The 22,727-nt window shown below is 36.6% G+C and overlaps 1 long non-coding RNA gene and 1 pseudogene across 2 annotated transcripts in view; one reads left to right on the top strand and one right to left on the bottom strand.

Moving 5' to 3' along the window:
• Positions 1 to 1,409: 1,409 nt before the first annotated feature.
• Positions 1,410 to 22,727, bottom strand: part of LOC106159922 (uncharacterized) — a 33,700-nt gene continuing 12,382 nt past the window's right edge. Inside the window, exon 3 of the long non-coding RNA XR_015334202.1 lies at positions 1,410 to 1,669. This is a non-coding gene — a long non-coding RNA (uncharacterized LOC106159922). The remainder of the gene's footprint in view (positions 1,670 to 22,727) is intronic.
• LOC106159923 (zinc finger MYM-type protein 2-like) lies at positions 2,959 to 6,163 on the top strand (annotated as a pseudogene). Its single transcript, XR_015334206.1, has 3 exons — positions 2,959 to 5,070; positions 5,365 to 5,605; positions 5,892 to 6,163. The product of XR_015334206.1 is annotated as a zinc finger MYM-type protein 2-like (transcript).

The raw sequence follows: 22,727 nt of genomic DNA, 5'->3' as shown, positions 1-22,727 counted from the left end.
ATAGCCACGTGACCTAATAATAGGTGCCAGTCTACGAAGCAAGGTTTCATATAATTGTCTGATCCGTTCAGGGCTTATGCTGGCCCAAGCATGAAACACTGAATATAACAGAGTTTTTTGCTGGTTAGTCGGGCATTTGTAAAAAGTTTTGACATATCATTCAACACATTTTCTATTATGTTTGCATCCGGACTCTGGGCAGGCCACATCACCCTGCGAATGTCCTGTTGGTCAAACCAATCATCAACTGCTCTGGGCCTGTGACAAGGAGCATTGTCATCCTGGTGAACAAATGGATAATTCCTGTCACCAAACATGTTAGTAATAGATGGTAGAAAGCCTGACTCCAAAACATCGATATATTTCTAGTGATTCATGTTTCCACTAACCACTATCAATTCGCCCAAGCCATGGATGCTGATGCAGCCCCACACCGTGATGAATATGCTGCTCCGGGTTCGAAAATTCAGTGCATGTGGTTCAAATGCTTTACCAGCAGTTTGCCAGCATAGTACCCGTTTGTCATCAGAGGTCAGACCAAAGCGACACTCATCAGAAAAAATATATAGGACCAATTGTCATGAACTGCCCAGTTCCAGATCCTGTTGACCCTAGTTTACTTTACGTTGCCTGTTTTGTAACGATATAAGAGGTTTCAGTCTTGCTACCCTGCTGTACACTCTCTGAGCATGTAACCGACGCCTAGCAATTTTCACAGACACATTCTTATGTGTGAAATTGTTCCACTGTGTTGTCAACTGACAAGCAGTGTCGAACTTTGACAACCTCGACATCAAAATCAGTCGTCGGTCTTCACGGCCAGTATTTTTTCTTGGACGACCCATCAGAGGCAATTTGTCTCTTGATCCAGTGTTTCTATACCGAGACCAGACCCTCTGCACGGTTTTGACTGAACAATTCAATTGTATCGATATTCTGACATTGCTTATATTCCGCCTCTTCAGGTTAATAACTTGCACCTATAGCCGTTAGATAATTGCCTGTATCTTGCCATATTGGAGGAAGACAGGAATAACAGTTGCTGTACATGTACAAGACCAACAATACAATTCCATGGTATAGCGGTTTTATACTCATTAGTCACATTATAAGTAGACCAGGCATTATAAGTACCCAAGATCTGCCTACTTTTGTTACTCTGAGTTAGGGGGTGACACTTCTTTTGTCCAGTGTGTGTAAGTGTCCTTTTTCCAAAATGATACTTTCTCAGGTACAACATATAATAAACACATACAACAAAAAATAAAGACATAGACAGAGATCAGAATACATACAGACACATTCAATGTCTCAACAGACAATGCACAGGCATCAATGTATATACATGAAATTTTGCTTATGTTAAGATTTTTGCTAAGCAAACCCTTGCCCCCCCCAATATCTCTCAACAGTTCACATTAACCCTTGTCACCTTGAATATATTAAAAACTGATTTGGATCTCAATGACCGATTTACAAATGATAATTTCCCAGTTATAACATATAGTGGCGATGGTCACAATGGGATTGAATAGAATCACCATTGTAGCAATATCGTTGTTGCATAATTGACCTTTGCTGATGCTGTGAAGTTGAAGATCTATAAATGGTGAACAGATGAATTCAGCTGTCCTCAGTGTGATGATAATCGTGAATATCTTCATCTCTACTGAAAATAAATAAATAATCATCAATTAAAATATATATATATATATATATATATATATATATATATATATATATATATATATATATATATATAAAAGACATAAAATGTCCCTTATTCACTTGCAGATATTTTTCTCTTAATTCTGTATATGCTACACATGTCATTAAAAAATGGTATTCGTCTTCAACATCATAAATATTATGTTTTTTACAGATTAAATAGAGTCTATTGCATCTTTCTATACCTCTCCCTCTACCGCTCTCAATAATTAGTAGGTGCATGATTTGCGCATCTGAATCTTGCTAGTGAGGTTCTATGTTTTTCATTTTTAACGCTTAATAAGTAACACTCCAGTGTTTACGTACTCTTAAATAATGAATAAGTATCCAGTTTGCTGCTCCTACATATGTGCCATATTTGGCTAGCATTATCTACTAATCTTTCTCTGAAAACTTCAATAAAAAAAACAGAATTTCCCACACCCTGAGCCTCTCAGACATATCCAAATCCATATCTGTATAAGTGTTTTAACATCTGTGGCCCAAGTGTGCCTTCCACTTGAATCTAATATAAATAGCACATCATATACGTGAGCAGGATAGCGATCTTCATTCATATGTACAAGCTTTAACCAATATTTTATACTATTTACCATATAACTGGTATAAAAATTATGGATATCTTCCGCATTCGCCTAGTACAGCTTCCGTCACAGTATTTGAACTAACACCTAATAAATATCTACAAAATTTTGCTTGGAAGATTTCAATACTTTCTACCGGTTTATAACCCCATATCTCAGCACCACAAAAAAGAATGGGTGTTATCATTCTATCAAAAAGAAAGAAAGCTTCCTTAAAGGAAATACATGCTTGCTTTTTCAAATATAACTTAACAACAAATAATGCTTTATTGGCTTGGTTGATTTGATGTTGGATAGTTTTACACCAATCGAGGAAGACTCCAAAATATGTTCCTAAGTATTTATATGCAGATACTGCTTCTAATTTTTTGCCCTTGAAAAACCACCTTTCATTTTTCTTTATTTTACCGCCTCTCTTAAATACTACTATTTTTGTCTTTTGGACATTTACTAGCATACCATACTGACTGCAATATTTTTCTAATTGATGGATTTGTTTCTGTAACCCCCCAACAGTGTCTGAAATGCATACAATGTCATCAGCATAAAGCAAAGACATGAGATTTGGAAACACCTCATTTATGTAAATACCCTGATATCCAGCTGTCAGAGAATTAAGCTCTCCTGGGTGGGGAGATCGAAAAAAGAGAGGAGAGAAGAGGAGAGTCGGGGCCATGCGGTGCGTCACTGTTTCAGACAGAGTGTGGAAGCGTTTTAAGCGCTGGACATTGTAGTTATGGGATTTATTGTTGGAAAAGACTGTGTTGATGTTCCGTGGACTGCACTGAATGCTTTGATACCATAAATGCACCAAGTTACGGCATAAACTAACCAAGATAGGATAATAATAATTTGTGTTGAACACTATCGAAAGCGGCTGAGAAATCTATAAAAATACAGTAGCATCTGCCTTTTCTTTGACTTAAGTATTTTTGTACGCAACTCTTCAATGTAAAAATGTGATTGATAGTGGAGTAACCAATTTTATAGGCGGCTTGAGCTTCAATCATTGTATTATTTTCCACTGCCCAATTATTAAATCTGTTACTCAAAATTTTCATAAATATTTTTCCCATGACATTCAAAAGCGCAATTCCTCTATAATTTGTTGCCACATTTACATTTCCTTTTTTGAGCAATGGGTACAGAATGGCATTGCACCAGCTAGAGGGAAATTTTCCACTTATTAATACAGTATCATAAAGATTTAACAACAATGGTGATAAATGGTTGAAGCCATATTTAAACATTTCAATCACTAATCCATCTGGACCTGGAGATTTTCCATTTTTCATGGTGCGTACAGACATGCTGAAATTGTCGGTCCGATCGGTCATGACCGAGAAATTTTGTCTGGACCGGTAGAAAATTGGACTTGGTCGGTCCAAAGGACTGACAAGAGTTTTAAGAACTGTAATTTTGAATTTATGTGTCAGATCGCATTACACAGTATCATACCCTGAACAAATTTTGAGTGGTGATGCAATGCTTTTCAACCCCGCTGAGAATCGTCACTATCACATCGCGTACTAGGCAAGAGCGATGTCGCGTCTGATACTGTGAAATGCGATCTGATACACACCTTGAAAACGGGTAGTGTGGTCCGATTTACCGGTGAATTCAGGATCATCGGTGCCGAGTCAGGTAGTTGGGTAGGCCTGAACTTGTAAAAATGATTTTGCCATGCTTGTGGGCTGATATTATTCTTTTTAATAGACTGAGCACTTTTCAGAGACTTTATATAATTCCATATTTCCTTTGTGGTTTTTAAAGCGTGCAGTTGCTCGACTTCCTTTGCAGTGTAAGAATTTTTCTTCATTTCACAGAGTGCCTTAAACTTACTCTTACATTCCTTATATTTTTTAAAATCATTTTGATTATTTGACTTCCTAAAATCATTGAGACATTTGAATTTAAGTTGTTTTAATAGATCACATTCTTGATCCCACCACCTAGGTTGATTTCTTTGATCTTTGCTTTCCCTCACTAAAAAGAGAGTACCTGACCGATCAGAATACCAGACAATGTAATTCGTGGGCTTTAAATACATTCGAAAAGTGGAGTATTGCAAGGAATGATAAACGTATTTTTGACAGTCAAGGGAATGACATTAATGAAGATCAGTATTATAAATTCCGTGTCCCATACAGAAGATGAATGTGGATCTACTTAACTACTGGGTATCTAAGTTTATAGTTGAAGTTTGTAAGGAAAATGGAGAAGAATATCCACCGAACTCCATTATGTCCCTAGTGATGGGTTTGCAGTTGCATAGAGTAAAAACTCAGAAGCCCATTGACTTTTTGGAGTGCCCAGATTTTAGCTGGATCCGTTTAGTACTGGCCGCAAAGACGAAAAGATTCACAAGAAAAGGCATGGGAGGTAAAAGTAAGAAAGCTGAGCACTTTCAGGCTGAGGACGTAGAAAAATTGTGGAAAAGTAAGAAGTTAGATGATTTTAATCCTACCGTTCTGGTCAAAACTATATTTTTTCTCAACGGATTACACTTTGGTCTAAGAGGAGGACAAGAACACAGGCGCCTCCATTTTAATCCAACTCAAATAACTCTATAGGAGCCCACTGGAAAACCAGCATATTGAAATATACTGAGGATTGTTCCAAAACTGTCCAAGGGGGGTTGAAACACAGAGGGATAAGTAATAAAGAGGTTGTTCATCATGCCAAATTAACACGAAAAGCCCTCAAAGATGCCACGTGTGCTTATTCAAGTGCTATATGGAATTGTGTCCAACCAAAGGTAAAATGTTAAGATTATTAGTATAGGTAATAATGTTAACTTCAAAGTTCACTTAACGCAATCACTTATTCTTTATTCCAGTTATATTTACATCACTTGTGTAATCCTTTTCATATAAAAAAAAAAAAAAAAAAAACAACAACATTAAATTGAACCCATTTCAGAGCTCCCATACCACAAAAGTGTATACAATTAGTCTTTCCAAAAGTAATTTGATCTGTTTATATTGCACATGTATTGAGACCCATCGATATTTATTATTCATGTATTAAGAAGCTTAATTTTTTTTTCCAGGTCGTGATGACACATTTTATTTGCAACCTACACAAAAGCACCCCAGGTTCTATCTGGTACAGTTGCCAGCCATATGACATCAATACACTTAATACATTTGTTCCTGAAATGTATGCCAAAGCTGGATTATCTGGATATTACACCAACCATTCATTAAGGGCTACCACAGCCATGTCTTTATTCCAACAAGGGCTGGATGAACAACTAATAATGGACCAAACGGGACATAGATCTGCAGCAGGTATATCTACTAGCATACTAAAGTATGCCTTTGCCGAATGCCACATTTAAAAGTAAAATGTGCTATGCTTGATATTATTGTACATTTACTAAATTATAAATTTATTCAAAAAGGGATTACAAATATAGCAATCCGGATTGTTACTGAAGAAAATGTGAATGCGCGAAATTGATGTTTATTCCCGACAAATAATTTTTTTCATAATTTTCATAGGAAATACCCAGTGGTAGCATGCCTACAGTTTATACTACAAGTGCTTGTACTTATGTCCATTTTCCATTTTCAGGTATTCGGTCTTACAAAAGAGTTGGTGAGGACCAAAGAGAGAGGGTATCAGAATGACTACAGCTCTTATTGTCACCTTGAGCATATCTAGAACTGAGTATGCATGATATAATGGCACAATATTACAGATGTAAAGAGATTTTCCCCTGGCCATGTACATGTTATGTAATTCTGTAATATTTTCAAAATACTGGATAAGCTGAACACTTCTTTGTTTTAACAAAATGTCAATTTTTTTCTGTTTTTGTACTCTGAAAATAATACAGCTTTCAAAATTGGCATAGAATTATTGTGTTTAGTTTTTTAAAATCAATTTTGAAGTTCTTTGAGCCTTTTTAATACTAAATTCTCTATCACTCTTACCACACCCTCCCACAAACAAGCTCTTTATCTCCCTCCCTCCCTCCCTCTCTATTTCTCTCTCTCTCACACACACACAAACTCTTTCTCTCTTTCTCTCTCTCACACACACACACACACACACACACAGAGACAGAAACACACCAAGACATCATTGAGATTTAATGAAGACTTCAGCTTCACTGTAAGGTGCTGCCGCCAAGTGGAAAAAGCAAGCACTACATTGTAAAAGGAAAATGAACAAATTGATTTCTACAATTCATTCAAATAAATTATTCACACAATCCAAAAAAGAGAAGTAAGGCAGCAAAGCTGTCAAATATACAGACAAAAAACAAAAAACAAAATAAATAAATAATGCACATAATAGGAGACTACCATTTCTGAGGCAATAATACACTACGGTAATAAACTTGAAAATTTCGTCGCTTAAAAATAAATTAATATTTTAAACTCCTGGGTATGACAAAATTTTCAGAACTCCAACCTTCGGGCTTTTATCCTTATCTGCTTTTATCCTTGTCTCTCATATATTGTGGCATATTTATCACTACTTCTTAAGTCAGGAAGGGGGGGGGGGGTGGTTAAAGATAAATGAAAAAAAAATTATATATATATATATATATATATATATATATATATATATATATATATATATATATATATATATATAAATAAATAAATAAACAAAAGACATGCAAAAACCCCGACTCCGAGTTTCACGGGCATACCCAGAAGGTATGCCCGATCGTCAGGAGGTTTATTTGAAAATGGTTTTATTAGCCATTTTACGTACACGGCGTTACGACACTTACGTCGCACGCCGTGTTAGTTACGTCACCTTATGCCGACACATGGTAATTATTTCAGTTCTTTTATTTAGAGTATCCGGTGTTATCATTATTAACAGTTTTTTTCGTCCAGGCAAAGATTGCATAGATGCTGATTTCTCCTTTGCAACGCTGATTTCTTTATGATGTCCCAGCTAATGTCATCTTGATTGTTAACTGACATATTTTTGAGAATTTTTTTATTGTGACCGTGAATGATTTGCTGTATGTTTTTCATACAACAGTAACTTACTTTTACAGTCGATCTGTTGAATAATCGGTAAAGCTTGCTTCCGCGAGGGAAATGTGTGTCTAGCAACTGGAGGAATATATGCCCGATTTTCGTTCTTACATTTTTCGAGTATGGTGGGTTGCACCAAATAAGTTTCCTGCTTCGTCTTTTCTTTTCACTGGGACTAGAGCTGCTTGCTTTGAGTTATTACCCAAAGACATTACGGTATAGCCCGCGGTTTGAAGCGCCGTCGTTTATACGATATCTGATCCTTCTGCTACCACCCCTTCAGACGAAAGGGATTGCAATCTTTCACCGATGGCTTTAGGAATGTTCCTTATTATTGCGGGGGGGTGATTTGAGTTTTTGTAAACATAGATCGGCTGCGCGTTCGATTTTACAAACGGCCTGTGTTTCCCAGATTCTAAGTCTAGGTTAACATCAAGGAAGTTAACTGCTCTATCCTTGGTGGATACAGTGATGTTAAGGTCATAACTTTTGAAGAGCTTGACTAGATCCTTTCTAATGCTGTCAACTTGGCTTCCACCACAAGATTTCATCACGGCTAGGCCGTCATCCCTATTTAGTCCTACCGATGTGACGCACGCTGCTCTTCCGGGCTCCTTCGTCGGTACACATATTTCTTCCTGTATCCTATCTAATTCGCAAATTTCAGCGCCATCATAGGCTCCCATAGACACATCAAACTGTGAATCCCTATCCTTCCTCTCCCAAATTTAACCACTGCGATCCTTTAATAATGTACACCTGGAATGCCGTATAATCTGGATATCGGTCAACGTTATTCGTGTGAATTTTTTTGCCCACTCCAAGCTGTTCATAAGTAGATCTTCCGATATAGAGGGATAAAAATCCACAACGTCGAACTTAAGTGTCTTTTTGTTATGAAGGTTGTTAAACCATTCTAATACTTCATTTGTGCTTCTCCATTGTATCAAACCTGTCTTTGATCCTTAACATCACTGTATCCACCAACGATAGAGCAGTTAACTTCCTTGATGTTAACCTAAACTTAGAATCCGGGAAACACAGGCCGTCAGATCAAAGACATTTATATGAAAAGGAAATGTTTTCACAGTATTTTGGAAAAGTTGAATGGAATCAACTGAAAAAGGTAAAAAATTTCCTAATCTGAGAAGCCATGTATCTCCCAACAAAGAAAGATCGAGGTAGTTCAGGAGCATATATGCTCAAAGTTTTGTCAAAGAGTTCAACTCACTGCCCTGTGAAGCATGCATAGTTTTGTGGCCTGAGGTGCCGTATCTGTTACTTTGTGACCTGACCTGCTAAAAGCAAGGCTGCGCGCTCTTTTCATCTTTCGCATCTTCAACTTCAATCAAGAAGCAGAGTATCAATTACAAGTGCTCGGATAGGGTGGAAGCATGAAGGGAATAAATAATTATAAGCAGTATCCTTGGGACACAAGGTTATTCAATTTATCTCTTTCAATTTATGCTGTAAAATATTACCCAACTAGCCTGCTGATCTCACAATTCTAACAAATAACCATTAATTGGGTTGCAAAACTGCAAGTAACTAACCCATATCAAGATGGCATTGCGCTATCCTTGCACGGGAATTGCACATTGAACAATACACTTACGGTCATCACGCGACAATGAACACAAGGCAATCCTGTGATACGGAGTACAGAGCTGTGAAAATTGATAAGCCTTGATTACATCTGCCACAGGTGCAGCAACATATAAGTGTATATATTTTTCCGTATGATTTTTTTTTTTCAAAATTGTAAGTATAGTTACGGGCTACGGCTAATACAACGTGCGGGATCCGTGCCATTTCCCCAACATTATCTCAATATCACGTATGGAAAATTGTATTTCATTTGAAAAAGGCTAATCCGGAGCCCTTTCATTCTCATTGCAGTTGCCGCATGATTAAGATTAACATGCTGTTGATACAGCCCCCTACGATTTTTTTTCAACCTTATGTTCAGATTTAGAAAAACTGCAATTTCACATTTATGCAAATGAATTATACCAAACAGTTGTACAACTCCTTTATTACAATAACATTTAAACATCTTAACTATTCTTATATCTCCTAAACCACTGAATAAGGAAGAGAAAGAGACCTACAACAGGTTCTACCATTGTCACAAACGCCTAATACAACGTGCAGGATCCGTGCCATTTCCCCAACATTATCTCAATATCACGTATGGAAAATTGTATTTCATTTGAAAAAGGCTAATCCGGAGCCCTTTCATTCTCATTGCAGTTGCCGCATGATTAAGATTAACATGCTGTTGATGCAGCCCCCTACGATTTTTTTCAACCTTATGTTCAGATTTAGAAAAATTGCAATTTCACATTTATGCAAATGAATTATACCAAGCAGTTGTACAACTCCTTTATTACAATAACATTTAAACATCTTAATTATTCTTATATCTCCTAAACCACTGAATAAGGAAGAGAAAGAGACCTACAACAGGTTCTACCATTGTCACAAACGCCGCAAGTCCACCGAATATTCCCTGTGCAGGAACTGCGCAATGACATCTACGATATTGTTGTGGTCTACGGGCTTATGATTGATAAAAGTTTGACAAAATCGTAGAGGCTATGGAGGCTGTGAATCTGTACGATTTTGATGAGCTTTGCATGGTCACCATCTGCCTCCAAACAGACACCGTACGATAACAGATTTACCATCATTTTTATATAATCAACTACCAATATTGTTAAGATTCAGAAAATGTTAAAAGATCACTTTCACATATCTAATTTGTTCAATAATGAGACTGTTAACATGCCTAAGAATCAAATCTGGGGAAAAACTTATATAAAAAAAGGCATAACTTCATCAAAATTAAACCAATAAAACTTATTTTCAAACTTGATCTGTATATTAGTAAGATTGATCACTCCTGTAAGTTGCAAGACAGATTGGTTTTCCTTGCAGGCTGATTGGTTTTCCTTGAAATTTGTAATCAGTGCTGCATATATGTTAAAGAAGCGAAAAAAAACAGCATAACTTTTTTTAAAATGGCCCAATTATGCTGATTTTCAAATTCCACTTGAGTTTTATAAAAATTTCTGTAAGTTTGCAGCCAAAAGGTTAAATGGTTTCCCACTTAAAAAAGTGAAAAAAAAGCATAACTTTTGAAAAAATGCCCCAATCCTGATGATTTTCGAACTTGACCTGCGTTTTATAAATATTCATCTGTAAGTTTCAATAAAGAAAGAAAAAAAAACTGTGTTCCACTTAGTCTTATCCTGTTATCGGTGAAAGTGCATGGTGACGACAGACACAGGTGATGGCTATATGTACTAGTACAGACACATCTGTGTCTGTACATATAACTTTCACTTATATGAAATCTATATGTGCACTAAAATGCAGCAGAGGTTAAGGCATGCAAAATTGTCCCAAGGCAGTAAAATATCACATGGAAATAGACAATAACACACAAAACTGAAAGAAAATGAACAAATTATATATACAGGAGAGAACAGTATGACTAGTGAATATACGTAAGCGCATAAAATTTAGCAAAAAACGAAACAGCTGTCAAAACATATGTGAGAAAAGCTGCGAAATTTCAAAACAAAAAAGCAACCAAGCTATTTTTGCTTCACTCAGTCTGAAGAATGCATTTTGGCACAAAAAGTTCACAGGAAAGAACATAGCAGGGTTTGGCTACTGGGCTTATGAGAGTTGCGACTCAACTATAAATGTCAATATTTGCATGTTTGGATAACTTTATTTTGTTCAGTTTTTTGAAAATCAAATTTAAAGGCCATACGAACCGAGCATCGGAGGAGCGTGGATTCCTAGTAACGCATGTAAACCACTTCTACTATTTTCTTATACCACTCAAATAAATTCGACATACCCAGGAATAAACTGAATAAATCACTCGATCAGCCATAAAAGAGGCTCCTTTCTTTAAATTTTTGGTCGGAAATTTAACCTACTTTCATGACCTACTTTTCTTCCCCATTGACGTACAGCATAGAATGCTAGAAGAAAAATCCGTTCAAACATTGGGTAAAATTTAACAATGCCTTTTGGTAATTCTCTTAGTTATACTACTTGAAACTATATGCTGGCATTTGGTCGGTTTTTGTGGCAAAAAAATTGAGTTTGTATGCATCTTTAAGATTTATTGAGCTTTTTAAACACTACATCCTCTCTCTTCTCACACCTACCCACAAACACACAAATGCACACTCTCACACACATTCACAATAATTTCCTTCTACAGACACATGATTTGAAAAATGTGGAGATTTTACATTAAGTGTGGTCTCTCTTTTCTTTCTTCTCTCTCTCTCTCTCTCTCTCTCTCTCTCTCACACACACATACTGTACACACACACACAGTGACACTGTTTCACTTTCTCTCTCATAAACACACAAACATTCAATCTGGATAGACACCAATCCCTTCTCCCCCAGAACATGGACATAATGAGAGAAGGACGTGAAATGCGGCATCTTCCTTTGAAGCTACCGTTTAGCTATTAAAAAACAAGACTACTGGTACGTGTTAGATCGATAACTGATTTTATTCTCGTAAGATTACCATCCGCCCCCTTCCTTATGAATAGGTATTACTTTATTAATACAATGCAACTGACGTGTAGCCGCAAGTTAGAAGACAATGCGTGATTACTCACAGCAGTAGGAGGCCGCTACCGCTCCCCAGCAAGGAGTCAACACAGCAGCGCGTAACCCGGGCTTAATTAGGGGTTATTGGCTGTCCACTTATGATCGGTATTGTTCGTCTTGATTGCAGCACACTTCCTACTCACTATTGGTTCGCCCGCCTCTTCTTAAAATGCTCTCTCAAACCTTTCCTCAGTCAGCCGAGAATGGAAACACGTTTATCTGCCGATAAACTACGTCATTGTTGTATTATTCGGCATCATTCTACAGTGGGTCATAAGGCTCTATCTATGTTTTTTTTCGTCTCGCATTTTACCAGATTAAGCTGACGCTAGAAAACTAAATTTAATGAATAATTTTCTCACGTGCACGTATCCAGCTAATTTTACGACAATAACTCCCACGGCACCTCTGCCATTTGCAATTGTGCTTCCAACTGATAGGCCAATACAACTATACCAGACCCATTGCACAAGAAAAGACCGTTTATATTTAATGAATTAAAAAACATTTGAGTATCGCGACTTTCTATTATATACTATCGATGGTATCCCTGTATTAAATCATTGACTGCTACCTGCTACCCCCTCTATTGTAGTGTAGCATGACTCGTATCACAAGATGGCCTTAGAAATGAAGTAAGACAGGCCTACACTCTGATAGTTTTTAGTCTATTATTAACCCTAATGCCGTTTCTTGTCATTCATTCTAGAACTCTCTGAGCCATCGAAAAGTTATTTGCCAGGACATTAATAGGCTACTTCTTAGCAGATTTTTTTTATTTTCACTGAGTCAAAAACTGTTCGAGGACGTCTCTGTCGTTATCGCCGTTTTTCGGAAGTCATTTATACGGCATTGAACGGCAGTCCCAGACAAAGGATTGGAAAGTTTCCAAATAAAAGAACTTATAAATGCTGCCACTAGCCAACGTTATTGTTCCTAAGTAAAGAGAGGCGATAATGATCTGTTTTTTCTTCTAGCTTAGTCTGTCGACTAAAATGAACAAGGTTAGGCCTACAATGCAACCACCAATTATTACGACCATTAAAGAGGTTCTTTGCTACACTCCCTTTCTTCATGATCGCGAAACCCGTGGAGTGCTGTGTTTTAAATATATAAAAAGGGTCTCGCGAGGTGAAGCTATAATAATGAACTAAAAAAATACAATGAATATCTTATAAACCATGAAGCACGTAGCCTAGGCCTCTTCTTTGACCGACATCACATTTTTATATTCTTTATTCTTTTGTTGAGTTTAGTTGATCGGTGATGTACCGTTGGTAAGAGTAGCAATCATCACTCCTGCGTCCAACCCCCATAATTAACGCAGCCAGGAATAGGCGCTGAAATAGGGGGTATTATATCAGGAATTAATTTTTGTAATTATGTATCCGTAAAATAAGAATCGTTACATTATCCAGTATTTTTCCAGATGGAAAATATCATAATTTATGCACAATGATCGAATTATAAAGAGAATCACACAAAAGGGCACCCTATACCAGAGTTACAGATTGATTTTTCATTACACAGTCTCTTGCACTGAAGAAAAATACTCATATTTAATTTGCGGCCTTAGTAGAGGATCATCTCTCGCTTTCTCTCAAATCAAAATAAACCAGCAAATATGAAAATTGGCAAACTGTATTACGATGTTAAGTGTTGAGAACCCTTTAAACACGGTGTATGGTAATATGCACGTTTAGACTAATTTCAATTTTAATTTCAATTAAATTAAATTTTAATTTTAATTAAAATTGATATTACCGAAATTAGTAAATGTCGTTTGCGTCATGTATCAATATTTATGCGCATAATAGTATCTACGTTATAAACATTCAGCAAAGATATTTGGAAGGCCGCTCTTTCGTCATTTATATCAAATGAAAACTAGCTGATAGCCATCGTATCAATCATTATACCATGATAAAAGATTAGCATACTAATTTATGTCCCCAGTCATAATAACTTTAACAATAACAACAACCCTCCCTACTCTGCTTTCCGTATCAAAAACAATTAGCCACAACTGTTTTATATTAATAGATATCTATAATAATGACAATTTCAAAATCTTCAAAAGTACCTTCAGGGGTACGAACTCCCGTCGGGTAGGTTATTGAGTATGCAACGACGTTAACCGTTGTTCCACCAATTCTATTATTCTCTCACGCTGATATCGACAGCTCTGTGTTTCCGCACATGCCGAAGCTTTGCGGAAATTGCCGAAGGCTAGGAAAATTCTTCAAAATATACTTTTATTACTTTTAATCAAATCTCCCACTGCCCTGAGGTATGACTAAAACCTTTCAGTTGTCATCAGACTTTGTAATTTGGGAGAAAAAGGTGAAACAGGAATTTCTGGTGATGAATAATAGGTTATAGTGCTGCAAGGTCTTGTTTTCTATCCCTGATGTGCGAGTAGCTTTTTCTACAGTTTCTATAATTCTCTTTACGTATGAAAATGTGCAGGTTTTCTGATATAATAAGACTTTGATAAAATCAAAACCAACAATACTTTTAAAGTCGAGAGTCGGGATAAATATCGGCAAGGTGGAGATATGTCCCGCCAGCGCTTCCGCAACAGCAAGACTGAAGGACGCAAGTTACAAAGCAAAACATGTTTAGTCAAGTTAAAGACTTAATTACCAGCTTAACAGCGGCGACAGTGACTCCCGCTGTGAGCGACTTGCGCTATCTATCGTAATCCCCCTATCATTAACACTGTCGGGGCGTGCGCACTAGCTCGCATGATGTAGACAGCGTGGGCTATTAAAGTGACCAGGGACTAAATAGTAACACGGTATGTGCGTTCGGGTAAACATTCGCCCATTGTCTCAGATAAGCTGTTTTGATAGCTCCACGGGAGTCTGAACAACTTATTATCAAGGTAGCGCGCGCTGTGCCTCACTGAAATTCTATTGCATGGATAACGCAATTTCTTGCGGTCCCTCGTGGTTGCTATGATACAGCATTGCCTCCATCTTGTAGTTGCTAGCACATAGCACTAGTGGGCTTGATTTAATCTTAAAGTGCAATTTAAGACCACAGATTGTCTTACATGATCTTAAACCATGAGTAAGACCATTTCTAGTCTAACAGACAATTAAGTTGTCTCCCCTTACACATTCTCCTATTGTGAGCAGAGGTGTCCTCTATTGGGAGGGGAGGTATCCCCCATTGTGAGGGGAGGAAACTGCTTGACCACTTAGATCATTTTTGAACTTAAAAGCAGATTCAGTCCATTTTAAGACTACTGCTGTAATGATTAAGATCGTGTAAGATCACTAATAAGTTATCTTAAATTGCACTTTAAGATCAAATCCAGCCCACTAGTGTAGACTTGCGTCAACAAGTGGAAATTTGTGTCGGGTTTTCATTTTCTTTTTTCTGTTACCTAATAGGCTCTGGCCCTTGTCTATACTTGTTATCGTTTCCAAGATTGTATTGATATATGTTGAACTGATATATAATTGGTTTAAAAGCATGTTGACTAATAAAGCCAGGTAGGTGCTATCCAAACACATCTGATAACAAGATAATGCAATGTAGCAAGCCAATTACAGAGGTGAGACTTAAATCACAAATGTGATCAAGATCCACGATCCACTTTTATGACCATTACCCAAGTAAATATAATCATGAAGTTTGCATGTGTACATGTCCACATTTATACTTGGATTAAAAGAACAATGAGGGTGTTTGTCAATCGTCTCTATGCTGTTTAGGGACTCCAATTTAAAGATGAAAAATATAAATTATCATTCTCAAACTGGAGCAGACCGTAGCCGGTAATGTGTAAATATATATATACTTCAGAGCAGTGTTAATGTCAACTTTGATAAAAGAATATTAAGAGGCCCACAAGTGCGTTTTTGTGCGTAGCGAATGCGAGTGTGGTGCCATATTTTGCAATGAGAGCCCATATTGAAAGTTAAAAAAATAATAATTATCATTCTCAGACTGGAGCATACCTAGCCGGTAATGTGTTATATATATATATACTTCAGAGCAGTGTTAATGCCAACTTTGGTAAAATAATATTAAAAGATCCAGAGGTGCGTTTTTGTGCGTAACGAATGCGTGTGTGGTGCCACATTGCAACGAGAGCCAATATTGAAAGTTAAAAAAATAATAATTATCATTCTCAGACTGGAGCAGACCATAGTCGGTAATGTGTAAAATATATATATATATATACTTCAGAGCAGTGTTAATGTCAACTTTGATAAAAGAATATTAAAGGGCCCACAGGTGTGTTTTTGTGCATAACGAATGCATGTGTGGTGCCACATTGCAACGAGAGCCAATTTTGAAAGTTAAAAAGATAATAATTATCATTCTCAGACTGGAGCAGACCGTAGCCGGTAATGTGTGTATATATATATATATATATATATATATATATATATATATATATATATATATATATATACTTCAGAGCAGTGTTAATGTCAACTTTGATAAAAGAATATTAAAAGACCCACAGGTGCGTTTTTGTGGGTCACGAATGTGTGTGTGGTGCCCTATTGCAACGAGAGCCCATACTGAATGTTAAAAATATTAATTATCATTATATGATTCGGGCTTACTTAAGCAAGTAACATAAACCTATTCATATAGTACACAGCAGTGTAAACGCCACCTTTATCTAAACCGTACGTAAAAAATACCAGACCTAAAATGATGTCAGCGAGTTGAATAAATCGGAGAGGAATTGCATCATTTTAATTCAAAACACGATTGAAGGTTTCATTATTGCCGCGTCTCAGGCTAATTTCTCACATGGAGAGAAAAGTTTGACACTAAAAATATTTTCCAATCGGATCACAGCTGAAAACAAGTATACTACACTACAATTGTACAATTTTGAATGCTCATTTTACGGCAACAAACAAGATTGCCTTTACCACATAGGGCATTTTGAATTCCTCCATGAATAAACATATCACATTCTCACATAGCTTCCAAATTGACAGAACAAATTGTACTTATACTAAATCTCTATAATTTTATTGTCTCATCCACCCGAAAGATTGACTCACGTTATCGCGAACTACCTGCCCAAATGACACAAAAAGTCATTGACAACTGCGATATGCTCGCTACCTGTACGGGAGGTCGCGTGATCCGAACGCACATGGTTTCGCAAAGAGCTCACGTTAAGCCCAATTATCCTTTGATCTTGCTTCGCGTTTCACGTCCTCTCATTATGTCCATGCCCAGAAGGAACACTATTCAAAATGATTCTATATTGCAATTATAAATAAATTTCACCCCAGGTGAAGTATACTGTGGATATTAGTCCTTGGAACTATCATCAATACAGAATAGGCTTTTCAATTATTTTCTATACAAGGTACATAATTTGATACCTATTTTTTCATAGTCCTCCATCTGATTTATTTATTAAATTATTTATTTATTTATTTTATTTTATTTTTTTTTTTTGTAGCAAATTGAAGATACATCTGTGTCTGTACAAAAATCATTTTCGGGTATAATCAAACAATCAAATTTTAATTATGCACAACAGGTAATACCAATTAAAGTAAAAGCAGTGCCAAAAATAGAGTTCTCTTCAATTTTGATGCAATATTACATAAAGCTTAACAGCTAAAGGACCATCAATATTTAATGGTAATATAAAAGTATAATGGACATATTCAGAAAATGTGACTTACAAAGGTCTTCAAACCAATGGAAGTTCAAGGTCACACCTTGAAAATGTTGTTAAGTGAAAAATTAAATTTTCACAAAAAAACTGTATAACTTCCAGCAAATTAACTCATGAGACAGATTTTCCAACTGAAGCTGTATTTCAGTCCTATGTTTATTTCCTGTAAGTGTTAGAGAGAATAAGTGACATGGTTTTCCTTTATCGGTCACTATGGAGGTTCAGCAGTTAAAAGTGCTCGTCAATTCAGTGTACACAATGGATAGTGTTCCATCTAAGAAAAATTGCAAAAATTGAAAGATTCAGTGTTTTCTACATGTAAATTAGCAATGCATATTATGAAAGTCAATGTGTAGTTGACTTGAAATACTAGTCAGTATGAAAGTATAAAATCTTAAAACATTCAGTCTGTTAATAGACATGAATATGATCAGAAACTTATAATATACTTTTACATGCAGCTTGGTTTCCACGGTCTTTTTTCCATCTAATACGTGAACATTAATTGGCAGATTTAGAATATTAAAACTTCTAACTGTTACAGTATACACTGAGAGTCAGTATTATGTATTTCAATTTAGTTTGGAAAAAAATTATTATATCAACATTTATTACCAGTATACTAAGGACCCAAATATTGACTGGGCTGGCTCATGGATAAAACCTTTTTACCTAACTGATGGAATTTTAACATTTAACTACTGCTAAATGAGAATGTTCAACCAAATAAATTGATAATTTCAGCAAAAAATTAAATCAATCAACATGATAATGTGGTTTTATGTGCCAGATGAAACCTACTTCAATGTTTAATCTTTGGTCTGTTTTTCTCCCTTTTTGTAAAATCTATAAAGGCTCTATCTACCCTGTGTGTGTGTGTGTGTGTTTTGAGGGGTGGGTGGGGGATGGAGGGGGTTGTCCTCAGGTCCTTGGTCCATCATCAGCCTATGCTGTACATGGATGAATTCAGGATATACTGTCAGTCAATGAAAACGCATCAGAAAACTTTCTTGTATTTTTTTTTACCGAGAATTGATTCCAACCATTTAAACGAGTACAAATGAACTTGTTTGGTCATAAGAGAGTGGGCTGACCACTCGGATGTTTAAAATTTCCGCTTGATTGATTTTGTGACCAGCTGTTACAAAATCATGTGTTTTTCCAGTCTCGTGATTTGTGTGATTTACTCAGGTTCAATATATGGTGATTAATTAAGCCTATTTAGGGTAGTCACCAAATCCAGTGTGACACATGACAAAAAAGCTCAGTGATGCCACATCTGACACCGAAAGAGTGCCTGCGGGCCCTGGGGATGCTGGAGGATGGGGGGGAACCAAAGAGATTTGATTACGTGACCTTGCATTTTAATGATCTTTTCTTACCTTTAGTTCACCTTATGTAACTTAATAATGGGTCATATTTCACACATAAACTGTTATTTTCTTAATGTGCCAAAGGAACAAAAATATTATTTGATAAATAAATGATGCGTTTTCATTGACTGTCATTCTTTCCACTTATTATTTGTTTTTCTGCCATCACCTACTAAGTCTTTTAGAGCTATCCCACCCTCCAAGAGAAATAATAAAAATAAAATTATGACAAACAATGTGCAATTTAGTGCATTTTAAAGGATGAAAAACGCTTGCGTGACCTTAGATGGCACCAAGACAAATATATTGTAGTGAACCATTAATAATACTGATAAGTTTAAATCTGCATGTATATGATTTGCATATTTGTTTAATTTATTCAGATGTACTTAAGCATGGCAGCTTGCATGTGGTGAACCATTAATAGTACTGATATTATTAGTTCGATTTCCATATATGTGATTTCCATATTTGTTTAATTTAAATGTATCTACAGTTAAGTTTTAATCTATTCAAATGCGTGTTGCATGTCAGTTATGGAAGTTCATTTAAAATGTAAATTAATATCGAGTATAAAAACAGCAACCGAGCCTCAGAGAGGGGAAGATAGATAGAAGAGATATGGATAGAGAGACATAGATATAGATACAGAGAGAGAGAGAGAGAGAGAGCAGAGACCAGTGATTGCGAAAGCCGTCGGACCACGGCCATATGCCGGCAAAAATTCTGTGGGCTGGTACATCCTTAAAACTCATCGGCCCACATGTCCGACGGACTAAAGTCTATTTCTTAACAGGGAAAACTCGCCTCTTCAACTCGCCTCATCTGAATTTATCGTTAAGCTCTGTGCACGCACTAGATATTTTGTATCAAATACATGCCAGCCTGTCCATAAGATTTAGTGGGTGTGGTTTTTATCTGATTGGGTAGTACACCAGTAATTGACGTTTCTTTATCGATCACGCGGCAAACGAAAGTTACTCTCTCTCCAGGCAGAAGATCCTCGCTGTTGTTAATAAAGCGAATGCTGCTTGGAGAGTATGAAACCATGTGGTCATGTGACCGCAAGTACCTTCGCCGGCGCCATGTCCACGTCGAAGATCACCTCGTGGCTCGGTATTGTAGAGAAAAATAGTGAAAAAAAAAGCCCAAATACCACTAACATTAGCAGAAAATCTTTTTTTCAAGAGTGTGATAAAACACGGAAACGGAGTTTTAACCCAAAATGGAAATTACTGCATCCTTGGGTGTATTATGATGACGACGAGGACGCCAGTAAACGAGCATATTTTCCCCATTGAGGTTGGAAAAAATTGGTGACAAAGGTTTCTCAACTGATTCTGGTCCGTTGAAGGCCCAATATAGCCCAAAAGATTTTCCCCATAAATCCCCGCATGGCAAAGTCTCATTTTCCACAAAAATCCAAAATGGCCGCTATTGAATGGGGTGGGTGGACTTGAAATCCATAACTTGGGAACCCAATGTCACAGAAACATGTTTTTAGTATCAACTCCTACTAAGTTAGGGATCCCCAATCTTTTGAAAGTAGTCTCAAGGTCACTAAAGGTCAAGGTCATGACCTTATCACAAGGTCAAGGCATTTTTGGAGGAAAAAACCCCATAATGTCTAAATGACAGTTTCCCAATGTCACAGAAACATGTTTTAAGTATCAACTCCTACTAAGTGAGGGATTCCCAATCTTTTGCAACCACTTTCAAGGTCACTGGAGGTCAAGGTCATGACCTAATCATAAGATCTATACATTTTGCGAGCAAAAAGATGACGTGCTGTCCATATATTGGTAACCTAATGCCACAAAACATATTTTAGTATCCACTTTTATTGAATGATGCACCACCATTATTTTGCAAATTTATTCAGTCATTTGGGGTCAAGGTTATGACCCTAATTTCAAGGACACTGCATTTTTCGAGCAGAAAATTCCCATATTAGCCAAAACTTTGTAATTGGATGTCACAGAAGCATGTTTAAATATCATTTCCTACTAACTGAGGTTCTGAGAATAATATACAATTGCTTTCAAGGGACCAGAGGTCAATGTTATGACCTTATTTTCAAGGTTATGGCATTTTTAGCTCGGACAAAATGCCATCATGTCTACATTTTGATAACCCGGCCAATGTCACAGAAACATGTTTAAAGTATCGATTCATACTAAAGTGACATATTGCCGATCATTTGAAACTATTACTAAGATCACCATAGGTCAGGGTCATATCCTTATAACAAGGTTGTCATAATATTTAAGAAAAATTGATTTTACACTTATCAAATACAACACAGGTGATTGTTTAAAAAATATTTCATTACAGAAAAGGCATCGCTGCTACTGCATATTACTCATTTAAATAAATGGCATGCAGTTTACAAGGGTTAAGGGTATACTGTACCCAATTCAAAACCACTAGGGCCTAGGTGTTATATCTATGTTTAAATAAAGCTGTGTGTTTTACATTATACAGGAACTAAAAGTACACTGAAAACTTAATAACAAAATATAAACATGTTTCATACTGGGCAAAGACAGCCTGTTATACAATCACCATTGTAGCCTCACATAAGACATGTAAAAAATTGGAATATTCAGAATCTTATTACAGCATTCTATACTACTGCAATGGGGGAATTAATTCATGTTGGGTATATATATATATATTTAGATAAAACATTCTGGAATTAGAAACGGGGACGTTTTATATTGGACACAGGCTGGGGGTACAAACTGCCAGTAAAAAAACCCAATCATACAACCGGTGGTTAGTTTACAAGGAATGAAACAACCATATCAGAAGTAGGTAAGCAGTTTCCCTGGGGAAAAATAACCAGGTGGGATGGCACCTTTTTATGGTATTTACCTTCTTGCCCAGACAAATAACTTGGGTTTCTCTCCAGCTTTAAAAAAAATTATCAAATGTTGATTTCTCAGATATTCACTTCCAATGCTTCTCTCAAATCTTCAAACTTACTAGCCACAAGTTTATCACAATTGCTAGCTGTGGGTCTATAACAATAGGTCTACATGTAGATGTGGCATAGCAGAGATAGGTATAGGTCAATAAGAGTCCTTTTCAGAGAAGAAATACATTTTCCTGGACAAATTTAAGGAGCAATTTGACTGCATGATGGACAGTGATTAAAAGGCAAATGTGTCCTCTGCAGATAAGTTGGACTATTTGCTTCAATGCAACTTGAGGATATAAGGTAGTCTGCATTAATGCACAACATTCAATAAGCATTTATTACCACCTGATCGCTTAATAGTTGTCAGAAGGTTATTTCTACATGGTCAGATCCAAACTGAAGGATACAAAGTCCCTGCTACAACCGTTTGTACGTCCCTTGTCCTTGGTGCTTTGACCATCAAATACAGGCCTGTAGCCAGTGGCATTCTGGATAAAATTTTATCTAATTACACAAATATTTCTTGGTAGAAGGTCCACTTTTTCAGAAAAAAAGCCCCCCTCCCCCTTTTTGAGACCGCAAGCTCGACACAATGACTGTCAACTGAGCTGCAGCAATGTAAACGAAGGATGATGATGAGAGCCTGTAGCCAGTTTCCTATCCTAACAGACCTGATAAAAACTTCCAGGTTGCAATCATGTCTCAGTTCTAGTTTTCCAATCTGACAGGAGCTGGCATGATATGAAAACATGTAACTATACTTTTGACACAGATGAGCACACC

The sequence above is a fragment of the Lingula anatina genome, chromosome 4 (genome assembly GCF_051362555.1).
Source record: "Lingula anatina isolate TDL-2025a chromosome 4, LinAna3.0, whole genome shotgun sequence".
Classification (NCBI taxonomy): Eukaryota; Metazoa; Brachiopoda; class Lingulata; order Lingulida; family Lingulidae; genus Lingula; species Lingula anatina.
This window is presented reverse-complemented; position numbering and strand designations above follow the sequence as displayed.